The sequence below is a fragment of the Anthonomus grandis genome, chromosome 6, assembly GCF_022605725.1.
Source record: "Anthonomus grandis grandis chromosome 6, icAntGran1.3, whole genome shotgun sequence".
Taxonomy (NCBI): Eukaryota; Metazoa; Arthropoda; class Insecta; order Coleoptera; family Curculionidae; genus Anthonomus; species Anthonomus grandis.
In genome coordinates, this window is record NC_065551.1 from 5857020 (window position 1) to 5882495 (window position 25476).

General features: G+C 33.8%; 1 long non-coding RNA gene across 1 annotated transcript; it reads left to right on the top strand.

Annotated features, from left to right (window-relative positions):
- The first annotated feature begins 6216 nt into the window (after positions 1-6216).
- On the top strand, positions 6217-7784 carry LOC126737070 (uncharacterized). Its single transcript, XR_007660871.1, has 3 exons — positions 6217-6427; positions 7379-7433; positions 7503-7784. It is a non-coding gene; the product is annotated as an uncharacterized LOC126737070 (long non-coding RNA).
- The last annotated feature ends 17692 nt before the right edge of the window (positions 7785-25476 follow it).

Below are 25476 nucleotides of genomic sequence, written 5' to 3' on the forward strand. Positions count from 1 at the left end.
ATCATATGATATTATTATGAAAATGTAAATACGTTAATTATTCTGCTAGTTTTTGGATAATTTTGTTAGTATTCTGTAGTTAAAGTTAATTCGTAGGGTTTCTTTAGGGTTCTACTTACGTTTGGTTTATTATTTTTATCTATAGTGTTTAGTTTTTAAGTAGTTCATCTTGTTTGAGAGCTCCATTTTGGCCCCAATTTAGGTTATTTAGGTTATATTATTGTAAATCCCTGTAGTTCTAATTTTCTAGAATTTGTATACTTGCTTGCTTTGACTGTCAGTATTCTCCTAAAATTATTGGTCTCTGGGCAAAAACAATGAAGATAATTCTAAATATTTCGAAACTGTTCCATCGGGTTTTAAAAAAGACGCGCTTCGTGACAAATCATTCAGTTTTAATTGTTTAGTCAGTTTTTACCTTGGAAACAATTAAACGACAGTCAAAGCGAGTTAGGTTAGTGTTTTTGACGTTGATAATAAAAGTGTGTTCCCGAATTTCGTTACAATTGGTGTCAGAAGTAAAGGATATTTGGAAGCTCATTTTAGTGGATGCCTTTAACAAGAAGTCAGGCCAAAATGGAGACCGAGAAATTGATGGAGCTGCTATTAAGGAAGTTTGAAGAGCAAAAAGTAGAACAAGAAGAACGAGACCGTAAACAGAAGGTAGAACAAGAAGAACGAGACCGCAAACAAGAAGAACGAGACCGTAAACAGAAGGAAGAACAAGAAGAACGAGACCGCAAACAAGAAGAGCGAGACAAGAAACAGAAAGATTTACTAAAGACAATTAAATCTGACCTGAAGAAGGAAAATGAAGACCTGATAAGGACCATGAAAGATGACCTAAAGAAAGAAAATGAAGACCTGATTCGAACCATGAAAGATGACTTACTTAATTGAAAAGATAATCTTAAAAAGGAGCAGGAGGAATGAGACAGAAAACAAGAGGAACGAGTTTTACAACTTAAAGAAGATCTGGAGAAGAATCAAAAACAATTAATGACTAACTTTGGAGCAACGGTAGAAGAAGAATTGGGGCAAGTACAAAAAAAGATCCAAGAACTAGAGATGAAAGTAAAACGGACTACTCTTCATCCCGATCCTGGAATGCAAACAATGATGAAAGTAAAGCCACCAAAATTTGACAGCAAAGAAGCATGGAGTACCTATTTGAATCAATTTGAGGCCGCTGCTAGGGGAAATCGCTGGGATAACGAAGAAAAGGCAATCAATCTTAAGCATAGCCTTAGAGGAGAAGCTACAGAAATATTAAGAATGGTGCCATCTGAGGATCAGCTCAATTTCGACGTACTGGTGCGTACCTTAGAGATGAGATACGGTGAAGCTCATCTGCAACAAGTGTACCAGGCTCAATTAAAATCTAGAAGACAACGACCAGAGGAAGGACTCCAACAGTTTGAGGCCGATGTTGCTCGATTAGTAAATCTGGCTTACCCTTCAGCCCCAACAGAGTTCCGAGAACAAATTTCTATAAATTGTTTTATTGACGGAGTTCGAGATCCAGATACTAACCATGCTCTAAGGACGGCTCATCATAAAAGTATATCAGAAGCTTTGGCCCATGGACTAGAGTATGAGGCAGCTTTTCAAGCAAAGCTGCGCAAGCTGGCTGGGTGCTACCAAGCCCCATGTATAAGACTAAACCGGCTGCCACATCCTGGAGAGAGCTTGGTAGTACCGGGAAAAATATGCGGCCGTGAATGTGAGATGGTAGTGGATACAGGATCAAGTCATACTATCGTGAAGCCGAACATCGTAGCACACTGTAGGCTTTCAGCACCACCCAATTTAATTCTGGAGTCTGCAAATGGAAAAAGGATCCCGATTCTTGGATTGCATGAAGCTACAGTCATCATTGGCTTAACAACATTCCAACAGCCAGTACTAGTGGCAGAAATCATGGATGATGTCATATTAGGATTAAATGTTATGAATGCTCAGCAGTTTAAAATGGATGTATATAACCGGATATTGACGATGAGAAATGAAGAAATTTTTATGCACCACCTATATGAAGATAAAGTAAATACCAGAGTCGTTAAGTTATTCAAGGATGTTACTATACCAGGAAATTCAGAGGTGGTCGTTTATACTACAACTGGAGGAAAAGAGGGAGAAACTGTTTTGATTGAGCCCTTGGAAAACTGCAAACTATATGGTCAAGGAATTTTATTAGCCAAGACGTTATCTACGCAGAAGAAATCTACTATTTTGGTTCGAATGGTAAATTTAAAAGGATATGATCAACACCTGAAACAAGGAGAGAACATTGGCGTATGCTCTGAAGTAGTGGCAGTCATGAAAAATGCTGATAGAAGTCGTTATTCAAACAGACCTTTTCCTATATGTTTACAAAACCTATTTGAAGAATCTTCTGCCAATTTAACCATGGACCAGTGTAGTAAATTACGACGTCTTCTTGAAGAAAATCAAGATGTGTTTTCCTTGCACGACAAAGACCTGGGAAGAACTGATTTGGTGCAGCATCGAATTAACACTGGAGACAGTGCTCCGATTAAACAAGCACCTCGAAGAATTCCGATAGCTAAACAAGGAGAAGTTTCCTCAATGCTTCAAGAAATGAGGACACAAGGAGTGATAGAACCTTCTCAGAGTCCTTGGACATCTCCAGTTGTACTAGTGAAGAAAAAGGATGGATCCACTAGATTTTGTGTAGACTATCGGCGACTAAATGATATTACCAAGAAAGACAGTTATCCCCTACCAAGAATTGACGACACCCTGGACACGCTATCAGGTTCACAATGGTTCTCAACACTCGATCTAAAGAGTGGATACTGGCAGGTAAAGATGCACCCAGAAGATAAGGAAAAGACCGCATTCTCGACTGGAACAGGACTTTGGCAGTTTACAGTAATGCCCTTTGGACTCTGCAATGCTCCAGCTACCTTTGAGAGACTTATGGAAACAGTTTTACGTGGAATGACTTGGGAATCGTGTTTAGTTTATCTGGATGACGTCATCATACTGGGAAAAACATTTGAAGATCATTTGAAGAATATTCAAAAGGTATTTGTTAAACTGCGAGAGGCCAACCTGAAGCTAAGTCCTAAAAAATGTTGCTTATTTCAAAAAGAAGTTCGATACCTTGGCCATGTAATATCAGAAAAAGGTGTCAAGACTGATCCAGATAAAGTAGAGGCGATCGAAAAATGGCCACGACCCACTGACAAACACCAGTTAAGAAGCTTTCTGGGCCTTTGTACCTATTACAGAAGATTTGTAAGAAATTTCGCTAATCTTGCAAAGCCTCTACATAAGCTCACGGAGGACAAAATGGTATTTAGTTGGTCAACAGACTGTGAAGAAGCATTTCAACGGTTAAAAAGAGCACTATGCACATCTCCAATTTTAACATATCCGATTCCTGGACAACCTTTTATTTTGGATACCGATGCGAGTAATGTTGGAATTGGGGCCGTTCTATCACAAAAATATGAAGATGGCGAGCACGTGATAGCTTATTTCAGTAAAACGTTATCAAAACCAGAAAGAAACTATTGTGTCACCAGACGAGAGCTATTGTCAGCAGTAAAAGCTATTGAACATTTCCATAAATATTTGTATGGTCAACGATTTATCCTTAGAACCGACCATGCTTCGTTGAAATGGCTGTTTCAGTTTAAAAACCCCGAAGGACAAATAGCAAGGTGGCTTCAACGATTACAAGAGTATGACTTTACAATAGAACATAGGAAAGGCGCATATCACCAAAATGCCGATGCTTTATCGAGAAGACCCTGTATTGAAACATGTCAACATTGTTTTAAAAAGGAATCAAAACAGCATCCAGAGATATTTACTTGTAATCGTATTGGCCTTCACAGTTCTAAAGAGTGGGATGTAGCTAGTTTAATCCAAGATCAGTGTGATGACCCAGTATTTGGTCTTATTTACGAACTGAAATCTCGAGAAATTTCAAAACCAGAATGGAAAGACATTTCTGACAAATCTCCAGAACTTAAAGCTTATTGGTCTCAATGGAATTCATTGGTTATAAAAGATGGATTATTAAAAAGAGTCTGGGAGAGCGTAGATGGAAAAGAAAAGACATATCTGACAGTCCTTCCTCGAAAACGTATTCCGGAAGTCCTTGAAGCTGTTCATGGCGGTGTCGGCGGAGGACATTTTGGAGTTAGTAAGATCTTGGCAAAAGTGAGAGAATGGTTTTACTGGCTGAACAGTCATCAAGATGTTGAACGCTGGTGCCGACAGTGTGAGCAGTGTTCGTCAAGCAAGGGCCCAAAAACCCGGACAAGAGGAAAGATGATGCAGTATCTTGTTGGTGCACCCTTTGAACGAATTGCCATAGACGTAGCAGGACCCTTTCCTACTAGTAGCTCCGGAAACCGATATGCTCTTGTTGCTATGGATTACTTTAGTAAGTGGCCCGAGGTTTATCCGATTCCAAACCAAGAAGCAACGACAGTAGCTGAAGTGCTGTTCCAGAACTGGATTTGTCGATTTGGTGTACCCAGAGAGATACATTCAGACCAAGGAAGGAACTTTGAGTCACAAATATTCCAACAAGTATGCCAGTTGCTGGAAATCAATAAGACCCGTACAACCCCACTACACCCTCAGTCTGATGGAATGGTTGAAAGATTTAACCGCACATTTGAAACCTATTTAAGGATGGTAGTAAACTCTAAGCAAACCGACTGGGATACCTGTATACAACCATTCCTATTGGTATATCGTTCTTCTATCCACAAGTCAACTGGAAAAAGCCCGGCAAAAGTTGTCTACGGTGATGAACTTCGTTTACCTTTGGACATTATTACTGGAAGACCCCATAAGTCTAAAACCCTTGAGGAGTACGTCGACCATTTACAAGAGCGTTTATAAATTGTTCACGAACAAGCACGGGATAAACTTCATCTAGAAAGTAACAGAATGAAATCACGTTATGACATAAAGGCAAATTCTACCGGTTTTAATCCTGGGGATAAAGTCTGGTTATACAATCCACGGAGGACGAAGGGCAAGTCACCAAAGCTCCAGAAGGATTGGGAAGGTCCATTCAATGTGGTCACCAGAATCAACGACGTGGTGTACCGTATCCAGCGACATCCGACAGCGAAGATGAAAATTGTAAACATCGTCCGGCTAGCGCCCTATCATGACTCAGGTCCCATGTTTAAACGGGACGATCAAACTTGAGAGGGGAGCAGTATTATGAAAATGTAAATACGTTAATTATTCTGCTAGTTTTTGGATAATTTTGTTAGTATTCTGTAGTTAAAGTTAATTCGTAGGGTTTCTTTAGGGTTCTACTTACGTTTGGTTTATTATTTTTATCTATAGTGTTTAGTTTTTAAGTAGTTCATCTTGTTTGAGAGCTCCATTTTGGCCCCAATTTAGGTTATTTAGGTTATATTATTGTAAATCCCTGTAGTTCTAATTTTCTAGAATTTGTATACTTGCTTGCTTTGACTGTCAGTATTCTCCTAAAATTATTGGTCTCTGGGCAAAAACAATGAAGATAATTTTAAATATTTCGAAACTGTTCCATCGGGTTTTAAAAAAGACGCGCTTCGTGACAAATCATTCAGTTTTAATTGTTTAGTCAGTTTTTACCTTGGAAACAATTAAACGACAGTCAGAGCGAGTTAGGTTAGTGTTTTTGACGTTGATAATAAAAGTGTGTTCCCGAATTTCGTTACAATATTATAACCGATTCCAAGCGGTCTATCGGTAATTACCGTTTCTAAATGGTATTAACCAAACACGTCCAAGCGGTTATAGTTATAACCGTGTTGAGATACGTGACGTCACCAATTAGCCCTTTATACGCCATCAATTTGGAACAGTATTTACCCACGTCAGGAGCTGTTTTCTAAACGTCAAATGGCAAAAATATTAAAATAAGTGCGGGAAAAAATAAACGCAAACAACAAATTAAATATCTTTTTAAAGATGACACAAAATTTATTATGGCCAGTTTTGTTTTTTGTTATTTATGTCTAAGAACTAATTACATATAAGATTACTGGCGTCTGGGGTATTATTTACAAACAAAATGATGACAGCGACAGCTGATAAGTTACGAAGTTACTTTAACCCAACACGTCCAACCGGACACGATTGGTTATTTTATAAAGGGACTGTTCAAGCTCAACCAAGGGCTTAACCGCGGTTAAAATCGATAGATCGCTTGGAATCGGTATATGACTGTCAGACATGACGCGTAATTTAAATTTTGAGTTTTTATTGAAACATTCTTTAGAAAAGGGTGCAGAAGTATGGTATAAATTAGGCAAAATATATGTATATGAATTAAGTCTGTGGTGCTCTCGCCTGACCCAAACAGCTCGGGTAAACTAAAACTTCGAGCATCTTGACTTTAAAGTTTCTTGACGTTAAAGGTTAAAATAATATAGATGTAAGTTTAATTTCCAAGCTTTAGAGGTAGCTCAACATATTATTAATGCAAACATTTTTAGTTAGCGTAAGGCAAACTGATAACAGATGTCTCAGGTATTCAGTTTATACTTAACTCATAGTATAGATAATTATATATTGGCTTCGATGTATCAAAGTATTTGTGATATCGAGTTCATACAGTATGAGGCCGGGCTGTTGTTGAATATCCAACATTATCCAAATAATTCCAGCCTTAATATACAAAGTGGAATATAAGATATATCAAAGTGTATCAAAACTTCTTTATTATAGCTTTAAGCATTAAATTGCATTTATAGAAGTACGTAAAAAGTTTTACTATCTAGAGTGATGTAACACCAACCCACACTTTTTTACTAAGGTTTAATTCTCGTTTAACAGCAACATTTAAAAATCCTCTTTCATTTCTTTGGCGCTTCACTCTTCTTCGATCAAAATTGAGATTTAGGTGAAAACTTTATCGCATGATATAATGTACTCTTCTTATCTTAATGTAATGTAATATAAAAGGTACATCTATATCATCGATCGTCCAACGTTAAACTCGCATCTCAATTTGTGACTATCCTAGTATATTTTGGAGACAACGCTTGAACATTTCTAAGAAGACGTCTTTACAGCAGAAAATAATAATTATGGATACCAGCAAGGACATTTAACTTCAGACAGTGTTATTGTAGACCATAGAAAAACCTTGTCCTAATTTAAAATTATTAAGTTACCTACCTAGTTGTAATGAATATTAACATAAATGTGAACACTAGCGCGCTATGTGGTTCCAGTACGATAGATTTTGACACCCATTCTTAAGTCAGCCTTTTTGTCTGACTATGGATATTTCATTTTTAGAAATAAGCAAATTTTACAAAATTTACATTTAACTTTATTACTTCTTTAAATAGTCATAATAATAAAAACCATTTTTTTGCAGGTAAGAAGAAACACAACCAATCAGCCAATAGAGTTCACTTTCAGCATCGAACTAGGTATTTTCCAAATCAATATAAAAAAGGTTTTGGGGTATTTCAAAAGTAAAATATTTACTTTTCAAATAGGTACTATAAGAGATTTTTCATGTTACGGGTAACTCTTGTCTTATTGTTATCCCATACATCATGACAACACCGGGCTATTGCGAGATATGAGGAGATCGGAAGAAATGAGAGCGCTTTGAAAATTTGCAAAAATTCCATTTTGACGATTTTGTAAACCCAACATTGAAGCCATTTAAGATTAATTTAAGAGCGGATTTCGACTGAATGTAGACAAATAATTCAAGACATGCTTGAAAATGTGAAGAATAGATGCGAATAAAATTAGGGACGTAAATAACACTACTTTCAGCATTTATTGCCTACATCTTTATAGCAAATTAATTTTTACTTTAACTTTAATAGGTGTTTAAAGTTATATACTATCTTTCGTTCTTTTCTAATACTTGGAAAGTTGGTTTAAGTTTTTAGGTAAATTCTCGTTACTAGGCATATGTTGTTTATTATTTTTACGATATAATCACTTTTTATTATTATTTAGAATTTTATTATAAACTCAAATCGATTTACATCAATTAAAAATAGGTATAAAGTTTATTATACAAATGTTACTAAGAGCTTAAAATATTCAAAAAATTTGAGTTTTTTTAAATTTTTAAAATTAGAAGAGTATTTTTAGAATTATAAAAGAATGGGAATTCGGATATAGAAAAAAACGTCCCGTTAGAAGTCAAAATTGATGTACCCGAGCGTTCCTCCCAAATTATACCAGGAAGACCACAAATAGAGGTGCCACCTTATCGTTTGGCCACTCTGTATACTGTTCCGATAGGTAGTGCATATTTTTGTTACACAATATAATAATTCGAGCAATGTAAATATCAAAATACTTTTCGTTATCAATAAAGGCTATACGAAGGTTGCACTTGTATTGGATTAAGTTCTAATAAGTAATAAATTTCTTATAAAAATAGGATTTAAAATTTAATGTAAATATAATTATGTAATGTTTTTACTCAATAAATGAAAAATAATCTAAAATTATTTATTTATTTAGGGCAAACCATTTACAAATAACATATATCCTAAAAAAATTACTAACAAAATTATTAAAATAAATGTTTTAAATTACCATAAAATATACTTTAAGCATTTTAGAGTCGAAATTTATTTGTTTTTCTGAAGTGTTACGATCACAGACTAATCAAGAAATACCCAAACAGCACAGATACGTACTAAAGACGTACTTTGTACGTACTTCACGAGATAATGTACGTACAGCGTCCGTACCCCAAAAGACGCATTACCGTAAACCGGGGTAACTTTGGTACAGTTTTTCATGTTTTTATTAAATTATACCATATTTTACGCAATTAACACCCTTATACTTGTTAATTATAAAACTTCAAAGCATTTGCCAACTATAACTTACAAAAAACAACTTCTGTTTATTGTTTAGGCTGAGATATTGGACTTAGAAAGTGTTTTAAAGTTACCCGGATTTTGGGGTAACTTTGGTGCACAAATATTTTCTTTGATTATTTTGCCTGCTAAAAGCAACGTCCTAAAGATAGACGTTGCATTGAATTTACAATTTATTAAAAAAAAGGAAATACGTAGTTTATTAGATATGTGATGTATGCAAAAGATGTAAAAGCAGAAAAAAAAACAATAAAATTTTAAAAATGAGGCCTATTTTATAATTTATTGTTTCAAAACGTTGATTATACAAGATAGAGAAGTAAATATATAAGCTTAGGTTTTACTAAAAAAAAAACTTTAACATTTTTATAGAAGATCCTTTATCTCAGGAACATCAAAAACTTCTCGATTTCCTCTGCGTATCGGTTTATCTATGGACTTTAGTATCTCGTCATTACGATAATAGATTTTATCTTTACGACTTGGCCATTTCCACTGCTTTCCATATGATTCCATTACGTTTATGATGGCCCCATTTTTAAGAACCTTTGTAATTTGCCCAGGGTAGTATTTGCCATCAAAAATAACCAACACGTAATTCCCGACCATTCTATTAATTTCAGAACAGGCAGTTTCTTTGCCCGTTTCTTCCTCTACCTTAGAATCCTCTGAGAGTTCAGAACAAAAAGGGCTGTCATTGCGCTTTCTGCATATATTACGGTCACAACGCTCTCATCAGTACTTGAATCCACCGAATTATTCTTTTGCCTTTTTAGCTTTTGTTTCTGCTTGTTTGCTTCCGTGATCAATGGCAAATTATCGGAGTCTGAACTATCAGAAGCTATTTCTGGAATATTAATACTATTGGGAGCTTTGGAGGTGGAGGGTTGAGGCTGAGAATAGTTAATAGGTACGGGAGAGAACGGGTTTTGTATGTCGGAGACTGTTATTCCTTTCCCAGGAGGTACTTGGAGTTTGTTCTTTCTTCGAATCCGCGATGTCGTTGCTTGTTCACGCTTTTCATTGAGATGTTCAAGAAAACTTTGTCCCACAACCGTTTTAATTAAAGGATCGTCTGCAACAACATTACCGCACAACCTACTTAACACAACTTCCCTATTTAAAGGGTAAATGCCGCATTTTTAAAATCCTGCTTTGAGACTCTCAATACCGCGTTCTTCTAATTTTGACATAAGTGTCTTTAATAGTCCAGGAAAAGTGTCCTTCGGTATTCCATTAAAGCGGCTTCCTTCTGCGGTATTTTTCCAGGCATTAAGAATTTGCCGCCAGTTACTTTTCATTGGGCGAAAATAGGCAACATCCAAAGGCTGAAGGAGATGAGTGCTATTAGGAGGCAATGCAATGAACCTAATATTATTCAATTCGCACAATCTGATGACTTCCTGATTAAGGTGAGAGCTAAGGTAGTCCCCAATCAATATTTTACGACCCTCCTGTCGTTTTAATAAGGGTAGCAATAAGTTTACAAACCAATCTTCAAATATTTGGAAATCAAACCACCCACTGCTAGTACTATTGTAACGAGTATTTAAAAGGCCACCTTTTGCCCAAGTTGACCAAAGCCTTTGGGCCTTGTAGTTGACATACACGGGAGCAACCTGTCCAGCAGCATTTCCACAAATCATAAGGGAAGTACAGGCTTTTGAAGAATTTCGAATTCTTTCCGGGTATTTGGTCCCTTTCCTGGTAATTACTTTTGATCGGCCTGGATCGTCAACGAGATTTGTCTCGTCATAATTGTAAATATTAGCTGGGGGTACTCCTTCCAGCTCAGTTTGTAGATTATCAAAATATTCATTGATAATTGCGTCACTAATAGCCGCTCGAGCGCGACTAATATTTTGAGAAAACCGTTGACTGAGTTCAGGCCTACGTTTTAAAAATAAGCTTATCCAATCGGGTCCTGGATAGTTATCCTTAAAACATTGCACTTTTCTGCCTCGCTTTTCTAAATGAGACTTGACAATGGTTTTTAAGTCCTCACATGTCACCGGAAACCCAAAATTTGATAAAGCAATTAGGTGTCCAGAAAATGACTCTTCTTCCTGGTCTGTAAAAACCCTTGGTTTGCCAGGCATTCGCGAATGTTTTCCGTGAAGCTTATTCCATAACGTATTTTTGGAAATTTGGTATGTTTTTGCTGCATTTTGAAGAGAAATTGACTTATTTTTAATCTCTTCAAGAGCTTGCTGAAGTTTCTCTTGGCTATAATTTTTGTAATTGCGTGCACCGAGGATACGCTGCTGCTGTCGAGGCATGACTTATCTGAAAAAAGAAATAAAAAACATAGAAACATACACTGCATCAACGGCGTAACTTTGGTACACTATATTTTTTAAATTTGTCCCCTACTTAGACATCTGCCGTCTAACTTTCGGACATGTACCAAAGTAACCTCCATATGTTATGATTTTTAGAACAAATTCAAATATTTCTTTTTTAATAAAAATTACAATTTTATATATGTTGTTAAAACTATCCTAGAATATGACTAGCTAACATGTACTTACCAGAAATTAAATAGTTATGCTAGATTTGGATACACAATAGTAAGCTTACAGAAGTTTTAAAAACACCTGTTGACACCTGTCTACACTAACGATAAACTGCTCCCAACGGAATAAATGCAATGTTGCCAAACTTTTCAGTTTTGCAGAATATTACCTTATTTTAGACTTTAAGCACTAAAACTTGACGTATTTAAAGAAAAAAGCCTTTTTGAAGAAAATAATTTAAAAAAACAGCTGTTGTCCCAAAGTTACAAGCCAAGTCACAAAGTAACCCCGGTTTACGGTACGTACTATGGACGTATATAGGACGTCCAGTTTCCACAGGATTCTACGTCATATGTACGCACTTTTAGGACATTTTACGTCATGTATTGAACATAATATGACGTATCTAGGTTAATAGACGACGTTTTTTTGTGTGGCAAAATGTATTTGGGAGAAAAAATAACTCATTTATAAAAACTGGAAACATACATGTTCAACGCGGTACTCTGAGTACATATGGGGCTGCGGCAAGGTTTAATATTCCCAGAAGAACCATTAGAAATCATGTTCAGAATGGAATACTAATAAAAAGACTAGGTAGTAAATCTATTTTAAAAGAAGAACAAGAAGCTGATCTCGTTAAAAGAATAATAAGATTTAGTGAAATAGGTCTACCTGTGACTCCACGGATCCTTCGTCGATTGGTATTCAGATTCTGGGAAGATAACAAAATTGCTCATCAATTTAATACAACTTTAAAACTTGCTGGTAAAGACTGGCTAAAGGCTGTTATGAAGAGAAATCCTGTAATTTCTAAAAGAAAAGCACAGTTTATGAATCCAGCTAGGGCTCAAAACCTTAATAAATTTATAGTTGATGATCATTTTTCAAAAATAGGGAAAATGTATGATGATCTTGATATAATTAATCACCCTGAAAGACTTTATAATATGGATGAAAAAGAATGCCGCTTGTTTATTCACCACCAGCCAACCATTTTAGCTAAGAAAGGGGTAAAACGTGTTTACTTTCAATCGTCAGAACAAGCAGAGAGTGTGACAATTGCAGGATGTATTAATGCCCTTGGAATATTAATACCTCCTATGATTATTTTTAAAGGAAAGAGGCTAAAGCCAGAAATACATGATAATTTGCCACCAGGAACTCTAGTGGAAAAATCAAGTAAAGGCTACATGACTAGCGAACTTTTTAAGGAATTCCTCAAGCACTTAGCCCGATACAAAAGTCCATGAAGGTGCCTCTTAGTTTTTGATGGTGCAGCTTTTCATCTTAATTTGTCAATTGTTGATGTTGGAGACTCACTTCATATAGATCTCTACTGTTTGCCATCGAATACAACACATGAGCTTCAACCCCTCGACAAATCTGTATATCGTTCATTTGAGCATCACTGGGATAATGAGGTATTCTTGGATCAAAATCCTAATAAAAAGCTGACCAAATCACGTTTTAATATCATACTTTTAAATGTTTGGTCTAAATGCATGACACATAGTAACATTATAAACGGTTTTAAGGCTACTGGTCTGTTTCCATTAAATCCCGACGCAATTCCAGAAACAGCATTTGCTCCTTCAATTCTCTCAGACGTAACGGCACCGAATGATACCAACAAAGAAAATAGCCGTCCACCTGAATCTCCTCAACCTGGTCCGTCTGGAATTGCATCCAACAAGTCTGCAAATTTTCCTATTCCAATGTTTACTCTTCTGACTCGGATTCGACTGATGACCATATCCCTCTTGCTGAATTAAAGAGACGAACAACAGAAGTCACTTCTTTTAATGAGCTTTTGCCACACCAGTAAAAACTAATGAAAAACCTAAGAAAAAAATCGAAAAAAAGCTACAAACTACAAAGGAACTCCAGTCACTAGAGATCTTTTTACCGAGGAGAACAAAGGTCGTGCCAAATTGAATAAAGATATTGAAAGCTCCAGGGAAAAGTTAAGTACCGAATGGTATTTCCATGGATGTGAGGAAGACAGGCAGGCCGATATGAGGCAGAGCAGCAAATGTCTTAAATGGTACCATGAGGAATGTGTTGGCTTAACAGTCAATGACATGGATGATTTTGAGTGTCCCGATGGCTGCTAAACTTCGCCCAATTAACGAGTTGTGCCATTTTTATGTATAGGCTTTATTAAACCTCCATCGGATAATAAGGCAGATTTGCGTTATTTTTCTTAATATATATTTTTTGTTTTCTAGTTTTTTTAGAGATTATTTGTTTAAGTTTGTTAAAATTAATATAACTTTATAAGCACTTTGGTGTATTAAACTAAATATTAACATTACAGTCTTTCACTTTATTCAATTTTTTTCTTAGCTAGGCCTTATTCCCCTCGAGTACCTTACTGATTATAAAAAAAATATATAAAAACAAAACAAAAAATAAACGTTTAAGAAAATACAAAAATAAAACATCGTTTGTTCTTCATAACTATTGTGAGCAACTACAGTCTCCAATTTTCTTTGTGCTTCCAATTCCTGCTTGTAGTGCTGTACCTTAAAATTATGTTTTAAAATAAGCAAAAATTATCAAATAAGTAATTCATTACTACTAAAATGAATAAATATGCTTTTACCATGTATTGGGCTGGATCGTAGTAGATCCTTCCTATCACTGAGTGAACGGTAAAAGTAAATTCAAATGTAATAAGTAAATGTTATTATAAGATAAATCCTAAATTCACAAGTGTATTACAAAGAGACAACCCAAGCCATGACGCCAATAATATTGCCAAGCCGACTAAAAGAAATGCCTTCGTGGTCGCATCTGCATCTGATGTCACTTGTCTTAAACACTGTCAACAGTGTCAACTCCCTCATGTTGCCAATTACTTATTTGATAATAGTCAGTGGGGGTAAAAAAACACTGGGTTACTTTTGCGACCGATCTTGATAATTTTGATATATCTATATTTCTTAGATGTTTTGAAAATCCTATACCTAATTACTTTTCGACCAGATCAACATGTAAATTAACTAAATTTATAAAGCGTATTAGTCCTTTGGAAAGAGGGAATCTCGATTTGTCAGTTGTCTAATTTATACCGAATTCGTTGACTTTTTCTATCAAAGCAAAGAAGCATGCAAATAGCTTTTCTTCTGTTTCCTGAAATAAAAAATATTGAAAATAAAACTTATAACAAAAATACGTATATTAAAAAAAATCTTACCTGGCATATAGTTTTCTGTATTAACAAAAATTTATGTTTTTTTTTTAATCTTGTATAATCCATAGGAGCTAAAACATTTTCTAAGTATTTAGTATGCAGTGACCGCCTAAAGTTCCGCATAAATTCGATAAAAAATTAGAGACATGATTTTTTGAGAAAACGCTCAGACCCGTCGATTTTTATTTTAAGTTGCGCATGTTTGTATACAGGGTGGAACAAAAAAAAGATATGACGTCATCGGTCATTTTTTTAAATAGAATGCTATATTTTTTATTGCATTTATGAAATACAGGCGAAATTCCAAGCAAGTTTTGTACAACACACCTTATCTCAAAACTCAACTGTTTCAGAAATATTTACATTTAAGCAACAAGAAAGCAAGTAAGTAGGTCTATTTACAAATTAAGATAAAATGGAGGGTGAAATGTTATAAACTGTGAAAACTCTTATTAATGTATCAAGTGTTCAAACTGATCCCCATTTACTTCTTGGCAGAAAGCAAGACGGTTTACAAACTCATGTAAAACACTATCAATTATTTCAGGTGATATATGTCTAATTTCATATCTTATTCTATTTTTCAACTCTTCCACGTTGTTTGGCTTCTCAATATAAATTTTACTTTTCAGGTACCCCCATAGAAAATAGTCGCAGGGATTTAGGTCTGGTAACCTGGCCGGCCACTCTATTGGACCTCTTCGTCCTATCCATCTTCCTGGGAACATTGTATCCAAGTAATTACGGACATCTCGAAAGAAATGTGTCGGTGCGCCGTCTTGCTAAAACCACAAATTATCTGTCGGGACAGCAGGGTCTTATTCGTCTGGGTATAGGGCAGCCAAAGCAGGGATAAGATCTTCTTGAAAAAAAATTTAATAGCGTTGTCCTGTTAAGTTTTCTTCGAAAAAGTATGGCCCTATTACTTTATTTTTCACGATACCATCCCAAACATTAATAGATTTACGGTACTGTATATGAGCCTCAGTTGCCCAGTGTGGATTTGACACTGACCAGTACCGACAATTTTGACGATTTACGACACCGTTTAAACAAAAAGTTGCTTCATCCGAAAACAAAACTCGTAACACAAACTGACGATTATTATTGCAAATGTTCATCATTTGCTCGCAAAATTGGTTTCTTCGATCAAGATCGTCCTCATAAAATTCATGTATTAGTCTAATTTTATAAGGGTGGTATTCATTTGCTTTTAAGATGCGCCTTACTGACGTTTCGTCTATATTAATATCAACTAAAATTTGTGAAGTTGCATTGTTTGGATTTTCTTCGATGGAGACAAACGACAAATACAAAGAAACAGAACGTTTAATTTTGAAGAATGACTTGAATTTATGAATTTCTATTCTTGAATACTCTTTTCTTTTTAATGCTCTATTCTACTAACTGTTGACTGAGAAATAGGATGGTTTGGGTATTTGGCATTAAACAGTTGACTTAATTCTTTTTGCGTGCGCACTTGATCCCCGTACCCTAGCATCATCAAAATTTCAATTCGCTTGGTTTCCGTTAAATTAGCCATAATTTATTCTGATAAAAACTATTAATTTTTGAACTGACAGTGACATTCGAAAATGGAGAATCTTTACAAGTGCAACCATGAAAATAGAAACAATTGGCAGTGTTTATAGCATTATTTTTATTCTCGATTTTACCTTAATTTGTAAATAGACGTACTTATTTGTTTTCTTGTTATTTAAATGTAAATATTTCGGAAACAATTGAGTTTTGAGATAAGGTGTGTTATACGAAACTTGCTTAGAATTTCGCATATATTTCATAAATGCAATAAAAAATATAGCATTGCATTTAAAAAAATGGCCGATGACGTCATATCTTTTTTTTTGTATACAAAAATTTATGTGAAATAATGCGCAACTTAAAATAAAAATCGACGGGTCCGTGCGTTTTCTTAAAAAATCATGTCTCTAATTTTTATCGCATATGCGGAACTTTAGTCGGTCACTGTATACATGTATGTACGTCCGCGAGACTAAGACGAGTAACTAATGTACGTACGAACTACGTATCCAAAAGAACGTACTAAAGACGTTATTTTTATAACAATGGACGTATGGACATAAATATGACATAAAAATTACATACCCCGGAAGTATGATGGAGTTTGGGTAGACTCATTAAAGCCATAATAATTCCTATAGGAGACAAGGAAACTGTTCAACTGTCCATAGGAAATCGTAAAACTAAGCAAGGTGCATAGCTGGAAACGCAGATGCAGAAAAGACATATAATTTAAAACTTTCTTAGCTTCTAAAAAATTATATTATTATATACAGGGTGTCCGGAAGCTAGATGCAATCCTTTAAGGGGGTGATAGCTGACTTAATTTGAAACATTTTAAGTTAAATATGTGTAGGTCGAAATTTGTTTATAAATTTTTTATGGCAATTTTTGCATTTTTCTCAAGAAATACCAAAATTTCACACTTAAACGGTAATAGAGCGCAAGTTACAATTAGTATCGGAGTTTCAAAGTTTATTTTGTTTTGTCTAATGTGTATTAATAAAAATACGATCAATTTCAAGCTTCTGTGTAAACTTATTAGAAAAAATAGAGATATTGAAACGTAAAAAATAAATATGGAGTTAAAATAAAAATGCTTTGTTTTATGTTTAAATAATTGTTATGAAAATGCTTTCGTCGTTCAAACCTCTCTAAAAATATGCCTAGCTTCTGCCCTTTATTTTAAGATATCACTCATGCCGATGCCTGGCCAATTCTCAGAATTATGGCCTCTTTTGTGCGGCAGGTCATGTAAACAAAACTTACTGGATTGGTTTTCTATTATGGGACAGTTCAGGTAAATAAAAAGTAATAAAAACAAAATTAAGCAGAGGTACCTAATAGTAGATACTATAGGGTAAGGGGTACCTAGTAGGTACTTTGGGGTGGAGGTTACAAGTTAGGTACTCGCTTAATAAATAAAAACGTGTGATTTTAGCCTCTTGTTGTTTAGTTTCACTCTTGCCTCTAATTTTGTAAGATTATCAACTTCTTGGGGAGCAAATACTGGAAGCTTTTACCGCAGACCCTACTGCGACTAAGCGTCAGAAAAGTAGCTGAAGACCTTGGCCTTTCTAGATAGAAGGTGTGAACGACCATGAAGAAAGATGGACAGTATCCCTTTCATGGTACGGGGGTGCAGGGCTACAAGAAGAAGACCCTGCAAGACGAATTCAGTTCTGCCGCTTTTTATTGAACATGGACATCGAGGACCCGTTATTCTTAAGAAGTATCTTGTGGACAGACGAGTCCAATTTTTCCAGGGAGGGTATTACCAACTTCCACAACCTCCACGAATGGGCTGCCAAAGATGCAAATCAGCACTGGAAAAAACAAAAATCATTTCAGAACAGATTTTCGGTCAATGTATGGACCGGAGTAATAGGCAGGACTATTATTGGGCCACATTTTCTACCAGAGAATTTAAATGGTGCCAACTATTTAGATTTTCTACAAATTGATATCCCCGTTCTTCTAGACGAACCTAGATTATTGGAACGAGAAAGACCAATAATCTTTCAGCAAGATGGTTGTCCAGCGCATTGGTCCTTAGCTGTCAGGAATTACTTAGACGACTGTTTTCCGGACGGTTGGATCGATAGAGGCAGAACCTTTCCTTGGCCTCCTCGATCGCCTGACCTGACTTCGTTGGATTTTTTCATATGGGGCCGGGCAAAGGAGTTTGTATACACCACCGAAATAAGAACAAGAGAAGAGTTGATTCGCAAAATAAATGAAGCATTTGACAGGATGAAAGAAGATATGACCATCAGAGTAATCACCACCGAAGTAACAAAAAGGGCTCGTATCTGTATTAGAAATAATGTAAAAAAAAATAATAAAAACCTAAAATAACCCCACAATTGGGGCTCTAATGCTTATGAGAGGTATCAGTCTAATAATTTTTGTTTACATGACCTGCCGCACAAAAGAGGCCATAATTCTGAGAATTGGCCAGGCATCGGCATGAGTGATATCTAAAAATAAAGGGCGTTTCAATGTCTCTATTTTTTCTGTAAGTTTACACAGAAGCTCTGAATTGATGGTATTTTTATTAATACACATTAGACAAAACAAAAAAACTTCCAGCCTCTACTTTTAAAAATGTATGCTGTTATCAATCAGTAACCCCATATGAAAAGAATCAAACAGCCAAGAAATATTTATTTATTTATTTATAAACGCATAAAGCCCAATTACTTTTTTTGTAAGTAGAAGTCAATACATTATTAAACTTTCAAATTCACAACAGTAATACAAAATTTAGGTAATTTACACAAATACAGAAAATTATTAACCAATAATAATCAATAATTTCCAGTTAATGTTTACTAATACTTGACCCAGGAATTTGTTATAAGTTTCAAAAAGGGTCAATGTCATGATGTTGTTTGCTAGTCTGATTATTCTAGTGAGGAAATTATTAAGACCATAGTTAGTACGATGGATTAGGTAATGAAAAATAACACTAGCTCTAGTTGTTCTCAGACAAGCATGAATATTGATTTTTAAAAGTAGCTCTGAGTTCCAGATTTTCCATATAGTATGTTAAAGTAATAAGATCTCTCCTCTTATGGCGGATAGTCATGGTGGCCATATTAAGCAAGGAGATATGTACAAGAGAGAGGATATGTACCCCATAGAAAGAAGACCATACATAGGAGGCATACTCTAGATTACAAAGGACCACGGCACAATAGAGTGTTTTAACTTGTGAAGTCTTGAGTACACCTCCCAACAAAACTAAACATCAGAAAAGCCTTACTGATAACCTTATTGCGTTATATAAAGTTTTTAACATTTTTACATTTAGGATTTCACGTACCCGATACAATTTATAGAAAATATTCCTAATTTTTTTATTGAATTTTTTACGAACTTTTTTACTTTTTTAAAGACTCTCTTCCAAGAATTATCAGAAAACAATAATGCAGTATCATCTGCGTACGAAATAACTTCGCAGTCGTCCAATAAGCTTCCTGTACTATTAATATACACAAGGAAGAGTACTGGTCCCAACACTGTCCCTTGTGGAACTCCTGTTTTAATGTATTTAGGAGAGCTCATTGTGTTATTAATCTTAACAAATTGTTTTCTATCTGATAAATAATTAATAAGTTAAGAGGCCCGTTTCGAATACCAATTTTTTTCTAAACGGTTAAAGAGAATTTCATGTGAAACGGTATCGAAGGCTTTCGAAAGATCCATAAAAACTGCTAAACTTTTTTTTCTGTTTTGTAGATTAATGTTAATATTATTAACTAAGTCAAATACGGCTTTCTCCGTATTTTTTTTTATCTCGAAAACCATATTGCTTTTGATATAAAAGATTATTCTTTTCCAGGAAATTCATTATTCTAGACTTTAAACATTTTTCAAATATCTTAGCAAAGTTATTTATGAGAGAAATGGGTCTATAATTAGTACTTGCATCACGATTATCTGATTTATATATAGGAGATACCAGAAAGACTTTCCAATCAGAGGGTAAGTTAAACGTTGAAAATGACAAATTTATTAAGTAAACTAAAGATTTAAAAATATGAACATGTATTTTTTTAATTAAATTTGTTGAAATTTTATCTTCCCCTGGTGCTGAGTTATTTTTTAATGTTTTAATGTGCATTGTAAGTTCATTTGTATTAACTGGAAAAAGAAACATGGAGTTAGGATTAATTTTAATTTTTTCTTTAAAACTCGATGAATTCTTATTGATATTTTTTTGAATTTTTGAACCTACATTTGTAAAAACTCATTAAAGGAATTACTAATTGTTACTTCATCTGTTATTATGTCATTATTTACTTTTATTTTAAAATTATTTTGAGGCGCTTTTTTTTGATGGTTAGTAATCTCATTAATAAATTTCCATGTTTTTTTGTAGTCATTTTTGGATTCATCTATTTTTAGCTTATAATAATTATTTTTTGCCAGTTTCATTATCTTAGTTAAATTATTCCTAAATTTTTTATATTTTATTTCATCGGCAAAATTATGGTTTATGTTTAAAGATTTTTTCATGCTATCTCTCTGTTTTATAGAATTAATAATACCCTGGGTTACCCAAGGCTTACGTTTTCTTGTTTTGCTATTTAGTGTTATAATATACGTGTGTTTCCTTAGGAAATTAAAATTTTATTTTTAAAACAGGTATATGAATGACTCTTCTATATTGTTGTTTGTAAACACTTCTTCCCATATTTCTTTAGCCAGATCATTTTTTAAATTTGTGTAATTTATATTTGCTTTCCGTTGCATGCTACTAAACTTGGCAATATTTTTTGTTACATTTTTAATAGATAGCCCAATAGGATAATGATCAATTAGATTAGTTTTAAAAATTAATGGTAAGATAGAGTTTTTTCTTAAATCAAACTGATCTATTTTTAAAAATATATGATCGAGTGCTGTTTTAGAATTGTGGGTTTCTCTTGTTGCTTGATTTATGCACGACATCTATCCATTTTGCGACATAACACTTAAATACTTAGTTACATTCATATCAGTTTCCTCCAAAATATTAATGTTAATATCCCCAATAAATATATTGCACATATTTTGCTTTCCTATAAATCTTTGTGTTTCCAGATCGTTTAAAAATAGGTTTAAATTTGTAGAAGGTGGTCTGTACACACCGGTAATACCCAAAGAAATATCGTTTATTTTCATAGTACAATGCAAAAGATTAGTTTCAGTTAGTTCTATTATTTGAGATATTGCATGCAAATTATTTTTTATATACATTACAACACCGTCATTTTTATTAAAGAAAGAGCCTGAATGTGTCAAAATTGCTAATTGTAAATGTTTCTGACAACACTATAATATCGATTTTTGTGATATCCAATTCATTCAAATAAATTATCAATTCATCAAAATTCTTTTGTAAGCTTCTGATATTAAAATGTATAATATTAAGCCCACCACTATCACCAAAAACTTCGCCAGCCCGCCCCATGTCATCCGCATACACTACATCCAACCTGCTATCCTCCTCAACCTCATCACTAAATTCCAAAAAATTTGTTATCTTTAAGAAAAAAAAATTAAATCTTAAATATCAAAACAAAAATATACCTAATATATAGATTACAGAAAAAAGAAAGCAACAAAACACGTATTTTTTTAAGCAGCCAAACATAATAAACCTCTATTATTTATTTAACTGCCCCAAAGAATTGAAATAAACATTAATTAATCGTTAATTGTTTTTATATAAAGGGTAGTTTAAACTAAAGAATCACTATATGTAAGAAAGTGACACCATATTTTTAAGAAGATGCTTGTTCAAGGGTATAGCAACTGATTAATAGTATTTTTAGAAAGCAAAAAAGTCATAATTTTATATTAAGCTTGATTAAATTCCATACCATTTCTTTCGCATCAAAATACCAAGTTATTTAAATCATATTTTAATTTGTCACATTTATCAACGGAATTGAATATACTGCTCAATTTCAGTTCATCGGCAAACAACAAAAAAGACAGATAGTGAACCATTCATCATTAATAAATATATTCTAAAAAAAGTGACCCGAGATGAGAGCAATGAGGCACTCCAGCGGAAGAAACCTGAATAGTTTTAGAAAGAAAAGTACCAATTTCAACAATCAGTCTACGATCAGACAAGTATCTTTTGAACCAGGACAATAAAGGTTTATCAATATCAATAATTTTTACTTTATGTAACACAATATTGTCGGCTACCCTGTGCAACATCTTGGAAAAATCAGTGTATATTGTATCTACTTGATAGTACTAATGTTGCCATAGTTGGAGTTACTGATGACATAACGTCAATCGATAAAAAGTTGTCTACTGCTTCGATTCTGTTAGACTTTTCGAAAGCGTTTGACACGATTAACCACGAACTTTTATTGGTGAAACTGAAATTTTATGGACTTCTGAATGGTTTATAAGTTATAGTGATGTTGATTAAATCATATCTTCATAACAGATTTCAAAAAATATTTTTAAATAATTCCTTTTCCGAAGAAGCTAGAATTTTATCAGGCGTACTTCAAGGGTCAATCCTGGGACCATAGAAAAATGCTTTGTGAGTCTCTGGTCCTGTTCCACTTCAACTACTGTGATTTTATTTATGGTCCTTGCTTAGACATTGCCGATAAAAATCGTATTAAGAAAGTTCAAAATACTTGCTCACGGCTAATATTTGGATTACGAAAATACGATCACATGTCACACACATTTAAAGAGCTTAACTGGTTGAGGATATACAGAGGCAGAGAGTTACACTTAGGTAATTTTTTATTTAAAGTTTTATTAAACTCTTACTTCCCTCCACTTCACGAAATAAATTTGCTCCTCGTTTAAACGTTCACACAAGAGTGATCCGATTTCCTGAGAGGAGAATACGTATTAAAAATGTTCAACACCATTGCTTTCTATCTATTTTAGAGCCATAAATGATGAATTAAATACAAATTGAAACGTTGGCGAGAAACAAATAGTTTTCTTTAGCAGTTGATCAATACACCCACAAAAGACACCATTTCCCATATTTCCACCGTAACTACTATTGTTACTTAGCCTAATGAAAGGAATAATAAAAATGAAATTTATATTGGATAACAATATGAAAGAAATAAATGACTCATATCACATCGGAAATTTAATTACTAACTTCAGTTTAATATTAGTGTACCTTAAAATAGTAACGTTTTTAAGGATTTTCTCACATTGCAACAGCACTTTTAAATCTTAGTACTGTGAAACTGATTATTAGAATAAGATAACTTTACGAATACGTTCTTTACTTTATTTTTGTTCTGCTCACCGAGTGCGATGAACCCCATCTCAAGTCACGACAAGCTCCAGGTGGTAGAAGGAAGAAAAAAAAAGCCAGACAAGAGGGTGAATTTTCTAAAACGCGTGTTCTATAAGAAGTGTGGTTTTCGTTTCGAGACGAAAACACCAGGTGATGGAGAAGACGAGCGGCGTACCGCCAGCAGACGGTGTCCGACAGGTATATAATACAACAACCCAAACACTTAGGCCAATGGCTTCATTTTTTTTTCTTTTATAGTCTCGTTACGTCGCACACCAGGCCTACCTTCAAATACCTTTATTGCTTAAATCACGCTGATGATGTTGTTGTTTTTATATAGGTATCTTTAAGGTCATCATATGTTTATCATATAATCATATAATCATATTTCGGTTTAAAATATTATAAATTTAATGGTTTATATAAAAATATATAAAAATCTGGATTAAACAGAGTTAGGCTCCGGAATAAGTCAGGTAGATTATCAGTACATGGCTAACATGCAGCTACAGTATTGAGAAGTTGCGTATGTTTGAACTTATCGTCTTTTAAAAGAAACCACTGTTTAAACAAGAAGTGACAGAGTTCTTATTGTGGTTTATCCTTCTATTAAATAAGCTATTGTTTTATGTCTAATAGTGCTAATCAATACCCACATAGCAAACATATATTATAAGTAAATGCTATGTATATTCATAATATCCTGACGTATATACATACAATGTCTATTTTTAATGATCTGTTTATTTTATGGATATGAAATAAATATATATTTGTCACACACTAGGTAATACATGGAATATACTATTAGTATATATAGTGTATATCCTGAATATACTAGATATTTAAACTATATCCGAATATATATATTCTATAAATATCTCATAAACATCTATTATATTGTACGTATGACGTACATGTATCTTTACAGAATATACAAATACATTTTTAATATTCTAGAATATATAATAAATATTTCTAAGGTATATATATCCAAGAAACATAGGTAATAAAATGACGTTTTGAATACGTCGGCATTTTTACATGCAAATGTCACATCCAAAATGAAGTCCTCAATAAAGGCTAAAAGACGTCTTAAACGAACTTGAAAAAGGCTTCTGAAAGACGTCAAATATTTACATAGGACGACGTTTAAAGTCTATTTTAAGTCATTTAAAATAACCTAAAATAGTAAGTAACCTTAAGGTCTTAAAATAGTTTTTGAAAACTTGAACATTAAGAAAAATATTTTTACTTAAATTCCAAATATATATTTATTTATTCATTTGTAAGTATAACAAAATATATTCATTGGTCAAGGAAACCCTAAAACAGGAAGAAGGAGGACAGGAGGAAACATTCGGTACAAAAATACTGACAACTTTTTAATTTTAATAAATGGAAGTTCGCACCGATAAAATATGTCATGTTTTCCTGTATTTTTTTATCTATAAATAAGATTAGATCAAGATGTAAACGCTTTATAAAATAAAACTTTTTTGTATATAAACAGTACATTTCGGGCGGCAGAAAATTACGAATAGAAGTAAATATTATATTATAACCAATGTAGTTTTTTACATACCGTTATAATTTTAAATAACAAATATTTAAAATTATATATTGTTCTTAAGGTATTCTAATAGAAACTAATGATTTTATTGTTTAACCTAATGTTAAATGAAGTAACAAAATGTGAAAAGGATGATTCCGTTTGCCAAATGGATTTATTGCACAATATGGTCGCCCACTTTGTCCATGAATACATAGCAAGAGCAGGTAAAATAGCCATTAAAAAAAATTGCGTATTTTCTCTATTTAAACACTTAAAATATGAAATAATATATCTGATCTAATCCAATTTGGCGATTTCTTAAGATGATCAGTAGGTTCAACACCCAAAACGTAAAACAAACACCGAACACAAAAAGAAACACAACACCAAAGAATTACAAAACGGGTTGCCACGTCTGCGCCACGTATACAACCAATTGCATATCTTATTTTAGTCACGTGATAGTTTATTTAAAAATAATTCTGTTTGATCTAAAAGGCAAGCCACCTTAG